Here is a 10240-nt window from a genome sequence, read left to right on the forward strand (position 1 = left end):
ACTATAGAAATAATATCATGCATCTTCTCAGATCACAACGGCATAAAATTAGAAATCAACTACAATAAAAACAATTAAAAAATCAAACACTTGGAGGCTAAATAGCATGCTATTAAACAATGATTGGGTTACCAAAGAGATCAAAGAAAAAATAAAAAGAATCCTGGAAACCAATGACAATGAAAACACAACAATCCAAAATCTATGTGACACAGTGAAGGCAGTACTCTACAAGCCTACCTCAAAAAGCAAGAAAAACTGCTAATAAATAATCTAACCCTACAACTTAAAGAGTTAGAAAGAGAGCAACAAGAAAAACCCAGAGCAAGCAGAAGGAAGGAAATACTAAAGATCAGAGCAGAAATAAATAACATAGAGACCAAAAACAACAACAACAACAACAACAACACACACACACACACACACACACAAACAAAAAACAATACAAAAGGTCAATAAAACCAAGAGCTGGTTCTTTGAAAGGACAAACAAGATTGATGAACCTTTAGCCAGGCTCACCAAGAAACAAAGAGAGAGGACCCAAATAAACAAAATCAGAAATGAGAGAGGTGAAGTAACAACCGATTCCACAGACATACAAAAGATTGTAAAAATATATTATGAACAACTCTACTCCAACAAACTGGACAACCTAGACAAAATGGACATATACCTAGAAAAATACAATCTTCCAAAACTCAATCAGGAAGAATAAAAAAAAAACCTGAGTAGGCTGATAACTAGCAAAGAAATTGAAGCAGTAATCAAAAATCTTCTAGCAAACAAAAGCTCTGGTCCCAGCAGCTTCACAGAGGAGTTTTACCAAACATGCAGAGAACTAAAATCTATCCTCCTCAGATTATTCCAAAAAAATTCAAGAGGAAGGAACACTTCCAAGCCCTTTCTATGAAGCCAGCATTACCCTAATTCCAAAACCAGATAAAGACACTACAATGAAAGAGAATTACAGGCCAATATCCCTGATGAACAAAGATGCTGAAATGCTCAACAAACTTCTAGCAAACCGGATCCAGCATTACATTAGAAAGATCATACACCATAACCAAGTGCAAGGCTGGTACAATATCCACAAATCAATAAACATGATACATCACATAAACAAACTGAGAGATGAAAATCACATAATCATATCAATTGATGCAGAAAAAGCATTTGACAAAATCCAACACCCTTTCTTAATAAAAACTCTCAGCAAAGTGGGAATAGAAGGATCATACCTCAACATAATAAAAGCCCTATATGACAATCCTACAGCCAACATCATACTCAATGGGCAAACACTAAAATCATTTCCCCTAAGAACAGGAACAAGACAGGGATGCTCATTTTTACCACTCCTGCTGGATATAGTACTTGAAGTGTTAACCATAGCAATCAGATAAGAAGAAGAAATACAAGGCATCCAAAATGGAAAAGAAGAAGTAAAATTGTTATTACTGCAGATGACATGATATTATACATAGAAAACTGTAAAGACCCCATCAAAAAACTACTAGACTTAAATGAATTTGGCAATGTAACAGGATATAAAATTAACACCCAGAAATCTATGGCCTTTTTATACACCAATAGTGAACTCACAGAAAGAGAAACTAAAAAAATAATCCCATTTACTATTGCAACAAAAAATTTAAGATACGTAGGAATAAACTTAACTAAGGAGGTAAATGACCTGTACTCAGAGAACATTGAAAAAAGAGATAGAGGAAGACATAAACAAATGGAAGAATATACCGTGTTCATGGATTGGTAGAATCAACATCATTAAAATGTCCATACTACTAAAGCAATCTATAGATTCAATGCGATCCCCATCAAAATACCAATGGCATATTTCATAGACCTAGAACAAACTCTCCAAAAATTCATATGGATTAGCCACGGCAATCCTGAGAAAGAAGAACAAAGTTAGAGGGGTCACAATACCAGATGTCAAGTTATATTACAAAGCCACTGTTCTCAAAACTGCCTGGTACTGGCACAAGAACAGACATACAGACCAATAGAACAGAACAGAGAACCCAGAAATCAACTCAAGCCATTACAATCAATTAATACTTCACAAAGGAGGCAAGAGCATACAATGGAGTTAAGACAGTCTCTTCAATAAATGGTGTTGGGAAAATTGGGCAGATACATGCAAAAAAAAAAAAAAAAAGAAAAGAAAAGAAAGAAACTAGACCACCAACTTATTCCATACACAAAAATAATCTCAAAATGGATAAAGGACTTAAACATAAGATGGGAAACCTTAAAAAGCTTAGAAGAAACCATAGGCAGCAAAATAGCAGACATACTGTATATTGTAGAAATATCTTTACCAACACAGCTCCTAGGACAGTGGAGACTAAAGAGAAAATAGACAAAGGGGACTAGATCAAAATAAAAAGCTTCTGCACAGTAAAAGAAACCATCAACAAAACAACAAGAAAGCCCACTGCATGGGAGAACATATTTGCCAATGTTATCTCCAATAAGAGTTTAATCTCCAAAATTTACAGGGAACTCATATACCTTAACAAAAGGAAGATAATCAATCCAATAAAAAAATGGGCAACAGTCCTAAATAGACACTTTTTTAAAGTGGACATGCAGAAGGCCAAGAGACATATGAAAACATGCTCAAAGTCACTAATCATCCAAGAGATGCAAATCAAAACAACAATGAGGTACCATCTCACACCTGTCAGAATGACTATCATCAACAAATCAACCAATGACAAGTACTGGTGAGAATGTGGAGAAAAAGGAACCTTGGTGCACTGCTGGTGGGAATGCAGACTGGTGCAGCCATTGTGGAGAACAGTATGGAGTTTCCTCAAAAAGTTAAAAATGGATCTCCCATTTGACCCAGTGATCCCACTTCTAGGACTATATCCCACGAAATCAGAAAAACCAATAAGAAAGGATATATGCACCCCTACGTTCATAGCAGCACAATTTACAATAGCTAAGATTTGGAAACAGTGTAAGGGTCCATCAGCAGATGAGTGGGTTTAAAAACTGTGGTACATCTACACGATGGAATACTATGCTGCTGTAAAAAAGAAGGAATTCTTACCATTTGCAACCACATGGATGGACCTGGAGAGCATTATGGCTAAGCGAAATAAGCCAGTCGGAGAAAGATAAATATCATGTTATCTCACTCATTTATGGAATATAATGAACAACATAAACTGATGAACAAAATAAATCCAGAGACATGGAAACATCATACATTCTGTCAAACCTCAGAGTGAAGGCATGGGAGGGTAGGGGTGGGGGGGTAAGAGATCAACCAAAGGACTTGTATGCATGTATATGAGCATAACACATGGACACAGACAGTAGGAGGGTGAGGGCATGTTTTTTCGGGTGGAAGTGACTTAGGAGAGGTCAATGGGGGGGAAAAGGAGACATATGTAATAGTTAACCCAGCACCATTTATTGAATAGTCCATCCTTTCCCCATTGTTTGACAATGTTTCCTCTGTTACATGTGAAGTTTTCTCATGTACACAGATCTGTTTTTGAGAGCTATAGCTCCTTTTTAAAATTAATTTAGCCCTTTTCCAATCCCACAGTATTGTCTTGAAATCTGTTACAGCAAATCTTTTTCAAGAGTGTCTTGGCCTTTCGCTCTTTCATACAATTGTAGAATTTGGCTTTTCATGTTCACACACCTGAAGAAAGGGGACCATTGCATTTCTAAAAGACACTGGAGGAAACATTCTTAGAAACACTGCCTAGTGAAGTGTATCTCTCCTCCTAGATCAAAGGTAACCATACACATTCTACCATCCATTGGCTTCAAGCTAATTTTCCTTAATCCAATCTCATAAAAATCAGTTTAAGTATGACCTTGAACTCAGATAGCCCAATAAGTAATCACACATAGTTTATCTATTTTTCACCACAAGTACCCTATAAGTAATAGGACTTTTTAGGCTTATGTTAACTACAGCTAGTAGTATAGCCCATGTTGTCTTCCCTGACATCAGTACATCACTGATGTACATCAATCAGTGAATAGAGGCACATAGAACTGCAAAGTTAAAAGAGTTGATAGAAAGCCTCATTCTCATTACACATGTGAGAACACTCAGGACTAGAGAATTGTGGTAACTTGACCCAGGTCCTTTGATGAGTTGAAGGTGCAGCTTGAACTAGAGCCTAGATATCCTGACTTGAAGCTTTGATGACTTAGAGCTTTATAAGAATCAACATGTGAATCTCTGTGGCCTAGGACAACAGTTTCTGTTTTTGAACTAATCTGTTTATTTTAATTGATGGCTAGTTCCTTAGTTATGAGCTATTAGCTTACACAATATATTTGCTAGTGCCTACAAATGCTCTGTGATTGTGTTAATTTTTAAAAAATTGCTTTTTTTCATGTTAAAAATACTCCTTGGAAAAGTTGAGAACCCATAATGGAGGCAGTTAAGTAAGTATGCCATTAGTTTGTAAACAGAAATGTCAACTGAGGCAAGATCCATTAATTTGTTGATAAATGATTCACTGAATTAGTCCTATGGCATATTTATCTTTAAGTTTTCCTTCTAAAGCACAGATTGAGTTCTCACAAATATATATGCTGTGTTTTTAAAAAATATATATTTTTATTGATTTCAGAGAGGAAGGGAGAAGGAGAGAGAGATAGAAACATCAATGATAAGAGAGAATTATTGATCGGCTGCCTCCTGCCCGCCCCCCACTGGGGATCTAAACCACAACCCGTGCACGTGCCCTTGACTGGAATTGAAGCCGGGACCTTTCAGTTCGCAGGCCGGTGCTCTATCCACTGATCCAAACCAGCCGGGGCTACAAGCTAATGTTTAGTACAGCTCACTGTATTTATTAAACTGGAAGCTCTTCATACCTCACGTTCTTTTATCCAACAAGTATTTAGTGAGTGCCAAAGGTTCCCCTGCCCCCCCCCCCCCCCCCCCCCCCCCCCCCGCCCACGTTGTGTCTCGCAACACTGAAGAATGAGCTTCCTGCAAAAGCCTGGAAAACTTGTTACAAGCAGATTCAGACTCCCTCACGGGGGCCCCAAATAATGGGTTGCCAGCGGAACTAGTCGGTCTAGGGGTGTACACGTGCTACAAGCCTGCTCTATATCTAAGGGTGCCGCCACCAGATTAGTTCCCTCACTGCTCCTTCCCAGCAGCAGACCTGAACTTCCTCTGTTCCTAAGTATCAGTTCACCGATTGCTGCAGGCCTTCTGCGGGTTCCCATGCTTCCCGCTTGGTGTCAAAAAACATTCTGTTATTTCAGCATGGTGGTTCCTGTGGTTAGGCTGCTCGCACTGTCCTGTCTGCCCTGCCTGAGTCCACCTGCCCTTGTTTGCCACGGACCCTGCCCTTCTGCCTGCGTGTCTAGCTAACTCCTCTAACAGCATCCGCTATTGACCCCCGGAGCAGGGGGCATTTAAGCTGAGACCTCCATGATGTGATCCCATTTAATCTTGGGGTTCATAGAGTTATCCCCATTTTGCATCCCTATTTACCTCTGGAAAGCACAGAGAAGTAAAACGATTTGCTTCAGATCCCACAGCTAAAGAGGGCAGCACTGTCTTCCAGCCCAGGGCTCCTTCAGCGTGACCTGACTGTGTGGGACAGTGTCAAGTGGCACAGTTCTGTAAGCACAGTAGGAAGCATTTGGTCCACCGCCGGCAGAAAGAGGCCACGGCTCTGTGCATTTCACTGAGGGACAGGGCAAGTCCATAGGCTGTATTTGCACTTCTGTTTAGATAAGTGATTCGATACCTTTCTGCACAATAGATTTTAAGAATTAATTTTTTTCCCAAATGATATGATGACAACTTAGTTAAAAGAAAAACAAGTGGAATGCCAGTAGGTGTTACTTGTTTTAAAAATCAAAAGACTAACCACAGCCCTGCTGGTGTGGCTCAGTGGCTGAAGAGTGCCATCCTGGAAACAGTGCTGTGAGAAGCAATATATTCTGCATAACTGAATGTCACCTTCTCACTTCGGTACCTGGTAAGTTTGGTCGTTTTTCTGAATTCACTGGTAATTGGAGCCGTAAAGCCACCTTCCCTGAGCAAGGAGTTTAGTGTCTGGATCTGTCCAGCTTTGCTCCCTAGCAGCCTCAGAGAAGCATGTGGCTGGACGTTTGACGCCTTTTTCATTGATGAATTCAATTTGAATCCCAGGGCCCCTGCCTCCCAGTCCAGGTAACCACTGGCCTCCTCCAAATGAGTACGGAGGAAGGCAGAGCAGGACAGTGTAGGCAGCTCCTGGGGGCGGAGGGGGGGCGTGGACCGTCCTGAAGGGCACCGTTTGCGTGTATTCCCTGAGTCTGAGCGAAGGTGCAGGGCTGAGAAGGGCCCATGCAGCCACGAAGCCGCTTGTCCCGTCTTCCATGTCACAGTGCGCACGGGGCTCCCTGGGGGCTCCAGGCAGTCGTGGCTGAGGGAAGCCTTCGAGGTGCCAGTAGAGGCCGTGGAAGCAGCAGCAGCAGCACATCTCGAGGTCACCGCCCGCTTCTCGGCGCTGGCAGTTCACTGGGTAGGGCAGAGGGCTCAGCCTCCGCTGCCTCCGCGGGAGGGTGGTGCTGCAGAGGCCTGACCTGGTGCGCTTTCCCCGCCAGGTGACAGCTGCCAGACCCCAGCAGCCGCTGCCAACCGCACCCTTTCCCACCGGGACTCCGCTCACGGCCTGGGATGCACAGCACCCGAGAGCAGAAGCTTGTATGGCCCGGAGGTGGGGGAGGGTGGGGGGGCGGGGGGAGAAGGGGGCAGCTGCACAGAGGAGGGGGCAGCTGCACAGAAGAGGGGGCAGCTGCACAGAGGAGGGGGCAGCTGCACAGAAGAGGGGCTATGTTGTCTCTGAAATGAATTTTCTTCCGATGCCCTTCTCTCTTCCTGTATCTTCTCTCCAGGGCCAGGCGCAGCCCTGCGGATGGAGGGGCTCCCCAGAGGCGCCACCAGCGCAGCGGCCCCTCGGGCCTCCTTTGCAGTGAAAGAACGTTTATCTAAGTCACTTCTCCTGCCCTTGCAACGCCCCTGGGCGGTGTGGCTCTCACTCCCTTTCACTGACAGAAACCAAGGCCCCCGGGAAGGTGACTGACTCAGGTGCACGCTGAGCTCCAGGCCTTTGGTCCCAAGATCACCACGCTTCCCCCACTCGCCGCCAGAGCTGGGTTTCTCGAGGGCGGAAGGGAGAATATAAAAGAATAAAGAAGACGCAGGAATGAGGGGGAGACAGATGATCCTTTTAGTTATCCGGGCAGGTCGTGTAGCTCCCTGAGGCACCGTTACTGGAGAAGTGACAGAACGGAACCAGATTGCATACTGGGCCTTTCTCCACACTGATTTCTCTGGCGTTAAGGAAACAGAAAAGAAAAAATAAAAACAATGAGTCAGCAGCACCAGGGCAGACAGCCACACCCTCCGGCCGTGGCCATCTTAGGCCACACAGGGCCCTGGGGTGTGGGTTGCGCCCACCACCCATGCCTTCCCTGTGAGCAGCCACTGCTCAGGTTGCCCTGATTTCCCGGGACCGATTTCACTGTTAATGCTGAACAGTGAGCAGCCGAGGAGCTCAAACCAAATCCACTTCCACGTTAGGAGGGAAATCTGTTTGGACAGTCAAGAGGGTTAAGAGCAGTGAGCGTGTGTTTTTAGCTGCCATGAAATAGTAAATTGCTTAATGTCAATTGACAATAGTTGACCAACTTGTACTCAATTAATATACGGTGGCTGGAAAGGAAGGAAACAAACCATTTGGCCAGATTCTTCCTGCGGGAAGCTCCATGCAGCCTGTGGACATGCCCGTCAGTCCCTCAGTTCCCTGCCCTTTCCAGCCACGGTGCCCGCTGAGAAGTTCGGGCGGGGAGGAGCCCGTAACCTTTTGCAGGCCCAGTGCACTTGGGGAATGGCTGCTGCAGGGCCCTCCTGAGACACCTTGGTGGAGTGAAGAGTTAATGACGCTTCCAGAAGTGTTTCATTTCCAACTGGAAAAAGCGGGCTCAGCAGACATTAGCCTGAGTTACTTGGCCAAGCCACCTTCAGGATTCACCCGCACTCCTGCTGGAGGCCACGCTCTCCAAGTGGCACTGGGTGTCACCCCAGAGGCACGGGACTCGGTGTCTCCGGGCGATCTGGGAAGTCCCTGGCACTGCACTCCGCGGCTGCGGTTGCGGCTGTGGCCGAAGTGTTGGCTCATAGGAGCTCAGCCAAACCCACTCGGGAGACTTTCCAAATGGAGAGAGCCCCGGAGGCTGCATGGCCAGTGGAGCTCGAGGGGAGACGTCGTCTCTCTGTCCATCGGCAGACCCGCGCTGCCTGTGGCTGGGAATTTCCGTGGCTACAGACGCTTTCAAACGCTGGGCCTGACGGGGCTTGCTGGGTTATATGCACAGGGCACTGCTCGGTGTCAGCGGCTGGCTGGTGTACAGGAACACAGCCTAGCCATCTGTATTTAAACAAAAGCATGCGGCTCAGTTTTAATTTGGTCATTTCAAGCCATCTTCTACTCAAATGAATTCTCCTACGTGTTTCCTTAAAGGTACATGCATCTGGTCTGCTGTGCTACAGGATGAAGCCTTTACTCTGACCCGGTTCTGATGCCAGGGGCTCTGTAGTGGTACTTTCTCTATGGTTTATGCAAGAACAAAAAGATGTGACACTGCTGATAAAAATCACGTTATAACGCGTTTTCTCTTTCAGTATAAATCCCAACTGCATTTTCTATTCTTTTTTATGCATTTACCTGAGGAGGAAAAGCCGGACGTGAGAATCCCTTTGGGAATTGCTAGGCTCCACACAGGTGTGGCTGTCTTCTGCCGTTACCATGGAGACAGGTAGCTTTCACAGTAGGAAGATTTCTGCATCTAGAGTCAGAGGCCTACGTTTGAGCCAAATCACTGCACGTTAGGAACAGTGACATCTTAGTCATGTCACTAAACCTCGGTTTCCAAACCGAACACGGAGGTAGATGATTCTGTTTGCTTAAGACAGTTATTTTTTAAAATATATTTCTATTGACTTCAGAGAGGAAGGGAGAGGGAGAGATAGAAACACCAATGATGAGAGAGAATCATGGATTGGCTGGCTCCTGCATGCCCCCCACTGGGGATTGAGTCTGCAACCCAGGCATGTGTCCTGACCAGAAATGAACCCGGGACCCTTCAGTCTACAGGCCGACGCTCTATCTACTGAGCCAAACCAGCCAGGGCAAGACAGTTACTGGGGAGTGTTGAAAGTCTGTCTGAGGACCTGGCATCCAGGGCTGCCAGGGCGACTGGCTGTTTAATGGAGAGAATGGCTTTGCCACACAAGGAGGACCCCTCTGGGTCCCGGGGTGCAGAAGAGACGGAGGGCCTCCAGATGGGGTTGCCCCAGGCTCCAACATGATAGAGCATGCAGAGTGGCCCTGTGGCCTCTAGAGGACATGTGAATGCTGACAGCCCCAGGCACGACTCGCTGGCGCTCTGTTTGCCCGGAGTGCTGTTCCCGGGACGGCCAGGGAAGTCTAGCCACGGAACCTAAGATGCTGTCTCTCTACACAGTGTGGGCGAGTCCTCGAGACATGAATTAGTGCTCACCGTAGCCATCCATACATGTGCTCTCATCTCCCTTGAATAAGAGTGTCTTAACCTTGGCACTATTGACATTTTCGATCAGATAATCATCCACAGTTAGAGACTGCCCTGTGCGCTGTGGAATGCTGAGCAGCAGCCCGGCCTCCACCCACTAGATGCCAGGAGCACTGTCTTCAGTAGTGATGATCAAAAATGCTTCCCAACAGCCCTGGCCCGTTTGACTCAGTGGATAGAGTGTTGACCCGTCGACTGAAGGGTCCTAAGTTCGATTCTGGTCAAGGGCACGTACCTTGGTTGCAGGCTCCTCCCCAGCCTGGGCCCTAGTCGGGGCTCGTGCAGGAGGCAACCAATTGATGTATTTCTCTCACATCAGTGTTTCTGTCTTTCCCTCTCTCTTCCACTCTCTCTAAAAAAGTCAATGGAGTCTGACCAGCGTGGCTCAGTGGTTAAGCATCGACTATGAACCAGGAGGTCAAGGTTTGATTCCTCATCAGGGCACATGCCCGGGTTGCAGGCTTAATCCCCAGTAGGGGGTGTGCAGGAGGCAGCTGATCCATGATTCTCTCTCTCACTCTCCCTTCCTCTCTGAAATCAATACAAATATATGTTTTTAAAAAATCAATGGACGCATATAAGCATAACCAATGGACATAGACCCTATGGGGGTGAG

At 45.6% G+C, this 10240-nt stretch overlaps 1 pseudogene; it reads right to left on the reverse strand.

Annotated features, from left to right (window-relative positions):
• Positions 1-1895: 1895 nt before the first annotated feature.
• Positions 1896-6491, reverse strand: LOC138998075 (AMMECR1-like protein pseudogene; annotated as a pseudogene).
• Positions 6492-10240: the final 3749 nt, after the last annotated feature.

The sequence above is a fragment of the Myotis yumanensis genome, unplaced genomic scaffold (genome assembly GCF_028538775.1).
Source record: "Myotis yumanensis isolate MYYU_CA2020_CCGP unplaced genomic scaffold, mMyoYum1.0.hap1 SCAF_19, whole genome shotgun sequence".
Lineage (NCBI taxonomy): Eukaryota > Metazoa > Chordata > Mammalia > Chiroptera > Vespertilionidae > Myotis > Myotis yumanensis.